The 13,833-nt window shown below is 41.7% G+C and overlaps 1 protein-coding gene across 1 annotated transcript in view; it reads left to right on the top strand.

The window, feature by feature from the left end:
• LOC108575340 overlaps positions 1–13,833 on the top strand; it is a 413,517-nt gene that overhangs the window by 211,993 nt on the left and 187,691 nt on the right. The window lies entirely within an intron of this gene.

Below are 13,833 nucleotides of genomic sequence, written 5' to 3'. Positions count from 1 at the left end.
TTTAATTTTATCTCTTTGAAGCAAGATATTCGCCATGTCAAAGCGAGAATTCGGATTCACACTAATTAAACGCTGTTTCTTAGATGAGAACTGCTTTTCAAGTAAATACCGCCGGCCGTGCAATTTCTCATAAAAACATGCTTAACTTTTTACGCTCTCTTCGTTTTTGTTTAATTCTCGCAGGAAAGAAAATGTTCGAAAAATTTGTATTTCTCGGGAAAGTACAGATGTCACGTACGTTTTTATAATTTCAGCAGCTTTCAGGATTACGAGTTATCGCTTTTTAATGTTAAAGAAACAAGGTCGATGTACTTTCTTACGGTCGTTAAATTCACGTTACTTTCAATTTTGCGTCACAAGTAGAACGCATTAATATTGGAAAAATGTTGATGCACGCAGTGCCGTATTTTAATCAAATTGGCATTCTAAGATCTCCAGCTAGGGGAACGAAAGAAGCTCGATTTGTGCAATTTTTAATTTTCTCCGAGCAAGTCGCATTTCTGTATCAATTTTTAACTTAACCCCAGCAAATATTAATAACGCGAGAGAAATGTAATCATTAATTATCATATCGTTCTTACATCACGAAATCTCGCTATGGAGATTTTCTCTGAAACCGTAACCCTTTCGCTACTGATGACAAATATCCAACCACGATCGCAAAATTTTTATTTTTGCCCCATCCTTTCGAAATTTCTTTTATTAAATTAAGATGAAAGTGCACATATGACAAAATTAAGATGGAACCATATACGTCAGAAGGCTGCGACAGCAAAGTTGGAATTAAAGTAAAAACGACCATAGGTACGCTTATTTCTCTGAAATTAACCCTTTCACTGTGACAGATTTCAATAGATTTCACTACGTAAACGGTAAATTCGGCTAAAAAATTCGTCGTCTTGGCCGTATCGTTTCAAAATTCGGTCTATGCACGAAGGATACAATTGAGATAGAAGTGAAGTGCACAAAAAGCTCCAAGCAACACAGTGCAAATAACTGTCTATAGGTCTCGCTACCGCGAAAGGGTTAAAAGACACTATCATCTCCATACCAAACCACTCGATCAGAGTTGCATCTCGTTATCGAAACGCGTGGCACGCGTGCGTGTGCGTGCACGCATGACCCAGATCAGTGGGAAACGGCGGCGTCGCGACAACGCCGTCTGTTTATGCAGGCGAGCTTGCAACGGCGAAACTGGTCGTTGCACACGTGTGCACACGCAGAGCAGGACACACACACACAAGAACAGTGTGTAACGCGGAAAGGCTGTTGAATATTCAGGCGGCGCGATCCTCGAGCCGCCTCGTCGAGTATAACACACGAACGCAATATCTCTTCGTCGCGTAACCGAGTAGCGCAGTTACGTCAAGGACCATTTAAGGGGGCGGTGCTGTTTTTTCCTTTTTTGTCTTTGCACGCCGCGTTTAAGTTACGTCACGCGCGAGTTACTCTCGGTGGGTGGAGACGTTCGAGGGGATGAAACGGCGTAATTTTTTGGTAATTGCAGCGGATTCAATGGGAACGTTGAAAATTGCAGGATTTTTGTCGGTGTTGCTTCCTTTCGAATGGTTTTCAGGATGTACAAGTGTGACGGCAAAATTTTGTGAATTGATTTGATAATTGAAGTGACGTGAGGACGTCGAGTGTTCATAAGTTTCCTCGTGATCCATTGATAGGAAGTTTTATTGTCTTATGGAGGTCCTTGATATTTTGCAAGTTTTAGAAATTTGGATTTTAGAAGATTTTAGGAATTTTGGGAGATTTTTCAGAAATTTGGTATTTAAGAAAATAGTGAGCAAGCTAGGCTATTATTTTTATCTGTTCCGTATTAAATAACAAAATATTAATATTTAGAAAATGTAAAATGTATAATACTAAATTTATGTTCTATTCGATATCGTTACAGAAAAAACTATTAAAATCACTCTTATAATAATAAACGAACGACAGATTTGATTAGCATCCAAAATTGATCACCAGTGCCTAAAAGAATTTTCTTCTTTCAATTTTACTACACTTTTTCGATTATAACTCGAAATTTCCGAGTCCAAGATCTCGCTCCGCCCTTTCCCCATCTGTCCGAAGTCTTCCCGTTAAGTTCGTGACCGGATAGTCAAGGAACGAGAAGCCACAAATTATGGACCGCCTTGTTACATAATTAAATGATGGCCTGGCCGACTTGTTGACAAGCCCCGTCGATGTATCGAGTTAGCGACGAATTAAGCTGATCCTCCGCGGCTCGATTATGGCTGGGATATCGGGACGAGGATTCACGAAGGAGAAGGAGAAGGAAGAGAAGTAGCTCGTTTCGCCACAGCTTGGGCTTCTTGCTCGAGAGACGCTGGTCGTCTCGTAATTTTACGGGAAATTAATAGTTACTCTGTGCACAGGGATCGTGAAAACTGGCGGGTGGGATCGTCTCCCTCGCTTTATTCCGAAATTATCGGCAGCTCGTCGTTTCATAGTTTTAATTGACGGTCCATTTTCAAACACCACTCGGCAGCCTCCTCTGTGTTCTTAATCTTTTCAGTTTTCGTTACAAACTTTTTATTTGCTACCTCAGTTTACTATTATTTTTAATAAATTTTGGTGGAGGAAGTGTGGACCGCTTATTTTCATATCTACAGTAATTCTGTAATTAACAAGGAACAGTGTGTTTTAACGTCATTTTTTACGTCAAACAATCAGAATACTGTTATATTTATTTCAAAATTTCCTGGTTTCTGAAATTTTCGCATTCAAAAATGAGTCGAAGTAAATCCTTCTGTGAGTCCTCCTACTTCCACTCTCTTATTCAAACAATAAACATTCCAACTTCTCCAAGAATGGCTCATCAAATCTAGAAAATAATTTAATGTCAAACGTAGGGACATAGAAGAACCATTTTACATTTACTCCAAGTCTCCCTAGTTCCTCAAATTTTCGTATGGAAAATCCAGTCTCTCGATAAATATTCCATCTTCCGCAAAAATCGACCTGTCATCGTAAAAGAAAAATATGAAAGAAATTAACGCGGCTCTCCTCGCAATTCCCGCCGGTGGCACGGAGCACAATTACCGCTGTCGGCGCACAAGGAAGCGTATAAATTCTCCCCGTACGATACTGGCGTAGCCGCGTGTCCATTGTCAAGGGACAATGTAACGGATCCTCGAACGGGGTGCGCGAAGATCACAGGCGAGGAACGTTCAAGATAATTCGAGTGATTGCATCGATCCTTTCGTGAAGCTAGATACCAAGCTTGATCACGTATATGTGTGTGTGTCTCGATGGTCTGTTCTCGGTAATCTGAAAGCGAGGAACACCGAGCACAATGGGGGTAAACCGATTGAACCGGGCGAAATCTGATGGCATTCCTTCTCCCTCAGTTTAGCCTCTCTTCCTTCCTACCTTCTCTCTGTCGTTTTCATCCTAGTAGTTCCTTCTCTTTTTACACATACACGGTTATACAACCGTGCTTGGTTTAGATAATATCGCGAAGGAGGTTGGAGTGTAGTTGACCTGGTCTTGTGATTATTCTCTTGCAATTCGAGGAATCGAAAATCTTCCGAGCTGGCGAGGAACGCGCGGTATGCACGTCGACGATCAGCCTGATAAGCTTGCATCTCTTTCAGTGACCACGGTCTATCCGTTCCCCGAGTTATGGGACGTTAAGGCGAGCCACGCGTGCGAACCGTGCAGGTCGTTAAGTTAATTAATTGGCCGGGAGGTTACCGGGTGTCTGGCCTGTTCGACGTTACCTGGCTTCCAGCGAGAACACTTGCGAAGATCCGACGGCTGGCCCGGCTAGCTGGATGGAAGGAGGAACGGTTGCCTGATCGATGAAGTGGTTCATCTGAATTTATGGAGATGATTATATGTCGAGCTCGTGTATACGGTGCTTCTGTAGACGATGCTGCTAGGTTTTTGGTTTGTTGGAGGAGTTTGTGAGGATATATTACGGTTAAGTGTTGTTTTTGAGGGTCTTCTTTAATTCGAGATTACTTTAAACGGGTACTTTTGGATAGAGGTTGCAGAAAAAGAAAGCTTCTCTATAACATAACATAAAATATTTCTTTACAATAATAATTCAGCCACTCAGAATCCAAAGTGATTGGCTCCACTTTTTCACATTCTTCTAATTTTAGCATCAAAGCACATGCTTAATTCTTCACAAATAACAAAAATTTAATAAATTCAATTTGAGGGAGTTAATCAGGTTGGCTTCTAAACGACTCAATTAACTCTTGCTTCTCCCATCAAAGTGCAGAATCGCAACCAACCGCAATATTTTTCTCACGAACGAAGAAAGATCAGGTTAGAGTTGTCTCAGTTCCCAAAAATTTGTCACTCACAACATCCTAGCATACACCCTTCAATTACCATTCGTTCAATCCCACATCCCTGATCCCCCTAAACTACCAACGAAAACAGAACGATCAACCACCGTTAACCCCCATACGAGCACACCGTAGCCATCTCATCAAGAGAAGAAATCCCTCGAAGCAACGGGGGCTCGTATCCCCGCGTCGGTAATTCCATAATTCCCCATTGAGAACGAACTCGAAACGTAGCTCATGCGAACGCGAGTGACTCGCCGCGATTGTCGTATGCTCACAATGAACGCTTCAAGTAGCGTCGCGACGTCCGTCGTCTCCTTTTCCTCCGCTTGTGGCCTGTCCCTGTCTCGAGGCCTCCGCTCGCGTATAATGTTCCGGGTTGTCGTCGTAGTCGTGGCGGCTCACTTTTGTGTCCCTGCAGCAACAGCAGCAGCCGGCAGTAGTGAGCAGCAACGTTCGCTTCGTCGAGGCTGGCTCGCTCATTATTTACGGGGGCGTGAGTTTCTCGTCTGCCTGCTAGCTTCTGGTAATAAGATGCACTTCTTTAAAGGACTTCGCCTGCCCGGAAGCAACAAATTGCATTGCTCACCCCTCCGAGCCCCCATGCCCTCGCGTCATCCCCCTCGTGCAGCGTTTTCAGCTACGAGGGAAGCTCGTCGAGACGAACGTGGTTAGCCGGAACAAACGTTAACCGGATAGAGCCGCGGATGCGTTTTAAACGCGAATCAACCGGCTGCTTTCGAAACCGGAGGGGATTAACGAGGTAAACCCTGCTTGCCAGTGTATCGATGTTTACTGCTACATTGTTGCTGCTTTTTCGGTTTAGCCGGGGCAGTCGGAACGGGACGAGGATCGCGAGGGAGGTTTTATTATGTGTACACGGGGCGAGGTAGGGTTTCGAGGCGGTCTGACTGCGGGATTTTTTAGGCTCCATATTTTAATTTACTTTCGAGGGGGGGAAATGAAAATGGTCGTGCTGCGTATGTTTCTTTACGAAATTGTGACAGCAAAGAGATGTAAGGTGAGATGTTTCAGATATTTCAATTTACTCGCAGTGAAAGAAAATAGTCATAGCAATGAGTTCTCAGCAATTGAAAGATAGCCATACTGCGCATATTTCTTTACAAAATTACAACAAAGAGTTCTCAGGTGTGAGTAATTGTATTACACGCGAGATGACATAAGGTTTCGAGGTCATTAGATTGGAGAATTGAACAATTGACTCCAAACAAAACTTCATTCTCCACAAAATTCTCTCCCACACTTCTCCGCCGATCAAACCGACAGTCCACCGTTCCAACAAGAATTCCAAAAAGAAGAAGAAGAAAACTCCTAAGCGACGCACACTCGACACGTAAATCCCAGAAGGCACTCAAAGCCCATCTCCTCATTTCCCTGTAGCAAGAGTGGGTGGGTGTGCGTGGGGTGGTGAGAACAAACGTTAACCGAATCGACCAGCAGACGGTGTGGCTCTCAGACCACGAATCGCCGGTTCCCGTACCACCATCTAACTTCATCCATCGACTCTCCCCCTCTAGCCCCTTGGTCCTTCCCCTCCGCCAGCCACGAAGCTTCACCCCTAACGAAGTATCAATGTTACCACCGACGAATTACGTATTCAGGAGCGGCGTTGCTCGGTGTACATTGGCGGGTTTGGCAGCACGGACACGAGAGGAGCCTGCTGCTGCAGACGTGCACGCTGATACGGGGGCGAAGATACCCGTGGATGGGGAATAGGAGGACTGGTGTGGCTGCTGGTGGCGGCAGAGGGATCTAGAAAGGCCAGGAGTAATGATGTTTGTTTAGCTTTCGTGGAAGGACCGTTAGCGGGGTTGGAAGATACGGGTTTTGGCACGAAGATGATGGCTAAGGGATGAAACGACCAGCCGGTGTCGAGGCCCCGTTGAAACGTCTCCGTTCTTCTTGCTCTCTGTCTATCTCTGCTACTCTGCCTCTTTCTTGTTGCTCTCTCTCTCTCTCTCTCTGGGAAGGATCTCCTCTCGACTGGCGATCTTACTCTGCCGTTTCCTAAATTGAAAGTCCCGTGTGTTCAAGCCCACAGATCCACAGCTCCTTACGAGTTCGGCTACGCAAATTAGATTTTCTGTTTAGGAGACCGGGAGTACGATTTTCTCGGCCCTCTCGTTTCATCGCGAATTCCTCCGCTCTCTCGGACCGTTCTCGTGTCCTTCGCTGTTTGGTGATTGCGAGTAAAAGTTTCGTGGCAGGCGGAATCTCGTTGGAAGTTGGATGAGTGGTTTCCCTTTTTTTTTTTTATGATTTAGTGTGTGGAGTCTGAAGTGCAGTCTTTCGCTTTTGGTATGATTTTATTTATACACTTATGTGAGTTTTTCATTGAAATTGTAGTTAGAAATAGTCCAAGATTTTTCTGCAATATTTGTTCGGAAATGACAATTGAACAGTGTTGAATATTTCTATTATATTTGTTTGGAAGTGACAATAGGGCAGTTGTTTTCTAAAGTTAGAAATTACATTCCATGACTTGTGAAGAACATTGTAATTAATTAGACAAGTGATTTGCTATCGATGTTCGACTTGCAGCCAGAGAATATTCCATTTGTGAGAAAAGGGGGGGGGGGGAGAGAATGATAGAAGTTAGTTTTTTAATTACGATACAAAAGATCTGACAAGCAGCAGTTTAATTAAGATGAAAAGTCCGATAGCGCGGATTGTGGTTAACTTTTCTTTCGATTAACCTAGATTCCACTGGCCTGAGAACAAGAAAGAGAAAAATAAAGAGCGTGAGAGAACGGCCAGAGATAGTTATGCACTTTTCGCAACGCGACGTAGTTTTGTTTTATCTCTTTTTGATAAGAGGTTATACGTTATGCGCGTGACGGTGGTTTATTTAAATTAGAATTGACCTTAATAACCATTCTTAAACTACGATTCTGTACAAATTTCGTTAGATGATAGCGTGTAAGCATTCCTTTATCAATCTCCAACGTGTTGTACGATTTTTGCAGTTTATTTATAAGATTACTCTGCTTTGCTGTAATTCTAACAAAATGAAGACTTTCTTGCTGCAAATACTAAAAATTGTTTCCTAAATCCAAGTGCAAAGAATGAATAAATACAATTTTTAACTATAACAGCAATAAAATCTTAAATAATTGAAATTGCAAGGAAAGAAGAGAAAATGTTATTTCCAACAATCTTTGAAGCAACCTGTCGACGATCCTTAAATTCGCCTATAAAATGTAACTCGATCAGACTCCAATTACGCATCTGAAGCAGTCACATCCATTAATCAAAAACAAAACTCTAAATGCAGGTGAAATAATGATAAAGATCGTCTGACATTTAATCAAATCACCAGAGCCTCGTAAGGATGATGGATGCGCCCTATCTCTATCCGAAAAGGCACCTTGGAATGATGAATCACGATGAAAGAATGAAAGAAAGAAAAAAAGGAAAGAGGGAGGAAAAATTCATAAGCCACGTAAGATACGTATTCCCTCTGAGTATCGAAATTGTACGAGGGCCTCGTTCCCCGACGCTCGTTCGCGGAAAACCAGTAAATTTCACGGCTGAAGTATCAGCGATCGCTGAGTCGACAGTTTATCCTTTCTTCTCGTTCCATTAGGAAAACGGAAGTTTCCGGGTGGTATGACGGCGGCGGAGGGAGAGAGGGAAGAAAGTTGGGATCGGTTCGAAGGCGAGGGAAATTTCTGCGGACGAGTCGAGCGCACGACTTATTCGCGTCGTCCTCGTCGTTGAAGCCGGAGGCACGATTGAGACGAGTCGAATCGATGAAAATAACGGCGAAACGAAAAGTGGAAAGAAGTTTTCCGATAATGGAGCCGAGAATCGTGGATCCCCGGCTCGCGTCGCCACGTGTTGGCTCCAGCTGCATTGGAAATTAATTTCGACTTAACGACGCGAATCCACGTCGGCGTATCGCTGGATTTCCGATGCGTTACGAGCTTTTGATGCGTACAACTTCTTCGTGCTAGCTGAGGGTCGCGGGAGTGGAATCGAAAGTCGAGTTTGTTCGATTGAATTTACGACTCGAACTTCGTTTGCAATTAGTGGAAAAGATTTGTCGTTTGGTGAGTTCAATGTTAATCGACGTTGGAGTGGAATAATTGAAAATTTGATGGATTTTAGGGGTAACGTGAAGATTTACGAATTACAGCGTCCTATTGTTGTCGCTAAAAAGTTCAGAACGCGCTCTGACCATTCGTACGTGGCGAGGCTATAGTAAAGAGCAAATATATCGGCCGGTCGAGGTCATTTTTTCTTGGTCGTTTTTCAGTTCCATTTTAATCGTTCGAAAGTTAATAGTCACCCTATAGATTATTTCCATTTCCCCTTCAACCCCTAAAGTTCATATTTTTCTCAACTTCACGTGCCAAGAATGATCAATTTTATTGTTCTTTCAATTATTTCCTGGGTGTAGATATAGAAATAAATTTCCCATTATTTATAATGCTGTAACTCGCGTTTTCTGTCGTAACAGAAAGAATAACGCAATATAGAGAATAATTAAGTAAAATCGTTAAACTAGACCTACTGTGTTCCCGTAAAGCATAACACAGCATATTACCAAAAAGAATAGAGATAAAAAGGTATGTACCGTCGTAAGTCGAAAAAAGCATATTACCACTAAAAATAAGACAGAGATCTCGCTCGGTTGGTGTGAAAAAATGATGGAGGGGGAATGACCATGACCGGCCAATATATTCGGCCGCTGCTATAGCGGACCACTGGACGACCCTGGACGTGGATTTTATCGCGGACGACTAGTCACACATTTATCAGTTTCATTTATCGATCGATCGATCGATCATTCTCGTTACAATAAAATTTATTGCTTTGTTTATTATTGCTAAATAAACGGGCTCCGCGAACTGTATGGAGCGAAAACTTGTACATAACTTGATGTTGGGTTTGTAGTAATTGTACGGTCCGATGTATTTCAACATTATGTATTAAACATCGTTGCCGTAGCGATGAAATGTTATCCAAAATGCAAATAGAACAGTTGCTGTTTCAGTAGTATAATTACGATATAATTACATGCGCTACTTTTTCTCAATGCTGCAACCCCTGTTTGAGCTCGCATTTCGCGTATTCTCGTATTTACGTGTTTTGCTCTAGATTCCAGATAAACTGACTCGAGTGTTTCTATACATTCACCTGTAGTTACGTGCTGCCCCTTTTTTCATACATTTCTCTCCCGTGTTTTATAATAACCTCTGTTATCAATGCGCATATTTTAACCCTTCCCCTTCGATATAAGAAATTCACAGTTGGCTGTGCAAATATTCCGGACGTTTTGCGCAATTTTTTAGCTTGTGATGCGTGCAGAAATTCTTGGACATTCGTAATTTCTCGTTTAATGCGAAATATAGCAGATTACACGAGTTAAGGATAAATAAATAAATCCGCACATTAACCCTTCGACAGTTTAGCCCAAGAGAGACTTTTAGGAAGAAAGTTGAAAAGGCACGAGATATTATTATCAGAACTGTGACGCAGGGTTGTGTGCACTGTGCTTTAAAACTAGTCACACACGATCTGTTAATTACGTGTAAAATATGAATTTTATTCGCCCTGATTCGTAATTATATTAGACTGGGTTAAGCATACGAAAATCGGTCCAAACATCCTCGTCCGCGTTATATCTGAATTGCAACGATGAGAGTAATTCTCCCGTTCGACTGCAAACTGAAAATTCAAAACTCACCCGAGAGGATCGGTGCAACGCGACAACGAGCAGAAAGAAAAGCGAAGGGGTCGAGGGTGGCGGAGGAGGGACGGTGAGCGTTGAATTTTATCAGAAACGCCGTTCGTTCCTCGCCGAATTTGAGCACCGGAATTTCGCACGATATTCGACGCTAATTCCGACTATTCTTGCGCGCCCGTGGGACTTTCAAATGGAACAGCATCGTCCATGTGCGCGCACGGGCCCTCGGCCTTTGGCTTCTTGAAATAGTTGCTGAAATAGTACACGCCCCTGCACGAGTAATAAACCCAATTCCACATACTTAACAGGCATACCATCTCTGACACCCTCGACCTGGTCTTCGGCGTGGCTGATGCTAACACGTGAAATACCATGCCAGCATCTCACGTTAATTAGGAATTTTGTGGAACCAGGGGATTGCCTTGTACAGTGTGTACGAGACATGGGCTCGATTTCGAGGAATTTTTCGCGGATGATGTTGAATCGGTGTTGGAGCCTGGTTGCTTCTTTCTCCCAAGAATTTTTTAGGATTGATATTTTGGTTTTATTTCTCTCGAGAATTTCTTAGGACTGACATTTTGCTTTTTATTTTTCTCAGTTGTTGCTCTGAGTTACGTCGGTGATTTTTATTTCAGTGTGAAATTCGCCAGGCTGAATAATATTGAAAAACAACTTTAATATACACTACCGGCCAAAAGTTTGGAATCACCTCCAACTCTTCGTCGATATTAAATCTGCTGCTAATTTTTTATAGACTTGAAGTTTATCTCAATTCTACATTTATCAATTTATCTCATATCAATTGATTCGAATGATAAAAAATTCTCAAAGTCGTTGACTTTCTTCTGGAAATTTTTATGTAAATTCCAATGCTCGGTGATTCCAAACTTTTGGCCGGTAGTGTATGTGATGGAATTGTTACGTATTTCAACATACTAAATAAGAATGAAACAGTCACTTCAGGTGGTTCTATTTTAATCAGAGAGAAAATTTCCTCCTACTACCTGGTAGTAGTCGTAGCACATCGAAGATGATCTAATAAAAAATGTTGGAACTAGGTTGGTCCGTTTTACTGCGAGATATACCGAATAGAAACGACGTTAGGTACACCGGCCAGATACACAAATTCGTTTCGAACTTTTACACTGCCAGTTTTATGCTAGTTTTACGTTATTGACAATAATGGCGAATACATTTTATGTTACTGGTAAAATAACGATTTTTACAGGTGTATGAAAATAAAGGAGATAAATTGGACGTTACTTACTCGATACTATATACGTGTTAACGTAATTTAACATAGTAGGATGTGTCGAAAGAGAATTTTTTCCTTAACGTGCGAATCTAAAGATTAATGAACCGTTGTTTCGTGTAATTAATTATTAAGGAAGATGAGTTAATGTCTGTTCGTGAATTATTTAATTTCTCATGTAAAAATGGTAATATAGTTCAAAATAAAAATCCTTTCTTTTCAGTAATGAATTATGGTTGTCAATTAACAAATTAGGGATTGTATAATAAGAATATTAATACGTTTTTATTACATCAGACGTGTATGTAAAATTTCTGAATTTATTAATAAATGCAGCATTTTAGCTCAGAAGTGAAATACACTTTTAGTGATATTAACTAATGCAAATGGTACATTCTGTTCGAAGTGTTCTTAAGTGTCCTTAAAATAAACTAACTAACTGAAAATTATTTAAAAGCTGCTACAATACACAGCAATTACAACAAATTCACAGAGTCCCTGTTATTTTCTAAATCTCTAATCTTTATTATTTTCGAGATCTCTAATTTCTACTATTTTCCAAAAATTCACGAAACAAGCCATTCATACAAACCACTGTTCAACTCCATTCGTCATCTTTATTATTTTCTAAATCTCCAATCTCCATTATTTTTCAGAAATTCATGAAACAAATCATTCATAGAAACCGCTATTCAATCTCTAATCTCTGTTATTATTACTGTTACTATTATTTAATTTTTAATATTGTATTATTTTCCAAAAATTCACGAAGCAAATCGTTCACCCAAATCGCTAACACATTCATCATCGACTGATCAAGCCTCGAATTAACGTAACACAAAAAAAAAACCGTCTTCAAACTAAAAGAACCGATAAAATTGACAAGCTCAGCTCTCATTATCCGAATGAAAAATGATAGCGTCGGTGTTGTGGTTCGTTTGAAAGAAGAAAAAAGAGAGAGATTGCAATAACAGAGTATAGGAAGAGAGGCACAGACCACCCTGATGCATGGTAACGCGAACATAGAAGCGAGAGCCGTTCACCATGGCGCAATGGTATCTTTATCGACGTTCTAATGTCCGTCGTAAACCGCGTCCGGCCTGGCTTTACGATGGCTACGCGTGGTAATTGAAAACCGTGTCCAGCCTCGTTCCGTTTCGCGTGCTCTCGTAATGAACCGTTCGGAATGCACGGCGGCGAATTGCGAACATTCGCGCGATACGCGCCGCGATTACCGTGTATTAAAAGCGCGGGGCTCCATTCGAAGTCGTTACACTTGATTCGCCCTCGATCGTCGCACGCGATCTCGTTTTAACTCAAGTTTCGGCCGATCTCGATGGAATTCGTGGATGGAACCGAGACGTGACTCTGCGCCTAATCGTTAACGCGCGATTCTTAATATCTCGGAGTGTTTTAGAGGGAATTGAAGGGACTTGTTCGAGCAATTTCGTGGTAAACTAGGCTGTTTAAAAATTATAACGGGAGGATATTATTTAATTTCTTGTTGTGTGGGACAACATTTCTTCCTCGTTTAGTTTTTCTTGGAGAGATCGACTGTTAGAGTTTAGTTTGTCGAGGTTTATGACACGGAGCAGGCAGGTAGTTATCTTTGAGACCTTTGTTGAATGCGCGTACCATCCGTGCACCAGCATTAGGATGGTACGTGACAAAATTAGTTTTTCCATTTTTCACCTTTTTAATTATGTGTTTCGCTAGTTCATAGAATTAGGACTCGGTAACACAGGCCAAAACCCCGAAGACAAGACAGTCAGAAGCGTCACACATTACTACGTTCCCAAAGCCGTTATCAACCTTTGGGTGGTCCTTCAAAAAAAAAAAACTATAGACGGCACGTAGTGCAATATTCAGGGCTCGAGTTCGCCCTAACAGCGACTTTAAATACGAAGGAAGAACTGGAAAAATGGATTATCGTTGGAAACGCGATACTTTTTATACGTGAAACAATAGAAACGATACCTGAATTGGAATTTTTCGTTACGGAAACGTATAAAAGTTTCATTCGATAGAGCAGAATACTCTTTCCTCTTTTCAGTTGCATATTCGGGGGAATTGTGCTAATTAGTCGAGAAATACGCTTTATCGACAATTCGTCGCAGCACGTTTCATCCAACGATCGATATATTTGCGGAAAATAAGGGAAGGATCGAAATGTTATTCGGAAGTAGTTTTCGTGTAAATTCTGTCCACAGAAGCGTGCGCTTCGCACGTTTTTCGGCTCGAGTATTTTTGTAATATTTCAAGGCAAGCGACGTTGGTGAAAATGGGGGAAATAGAAGCGTGACTGTGCATATTTGTTTTTTGGCGTAAAAAACACAGGAAGCGGAATGTATTTTTGGAACGCAGTCATTAATGGATGCTAGGAAATGTGTGTACGCGAGCATGTACCCAGCGCTGTCTACGTCAAGCACATTCGCACGGTTGGCAGTAACACGTGTCAAATGTTAGACGGTTCTGAAAATGTGTTCCGCGGAATGCTAATGGACAAATGTAGATTTGCTGAAATTGCAGAGCTTTCCCGTTCGTTAACGGTT

Source organism: Habropoda laboriosa, unplaced genomic scaffold, assembly GCF_001263275.1.
Source record: "Habropoda laboriosa isolate 0110345459 unplaced genomic scaffold, ASM126327v1 scaffold143, whole genome shotgun sequence".
Lineage (NCBI taxonomy): Eukaryota > Metazoa > Arthropoda > Insecta > Hymenoptera > Apidae > Habropoda > Habropoda laboriosa.
This window is presented reverse-complemented; position numbering and strand designations above follow the sequence as displayed.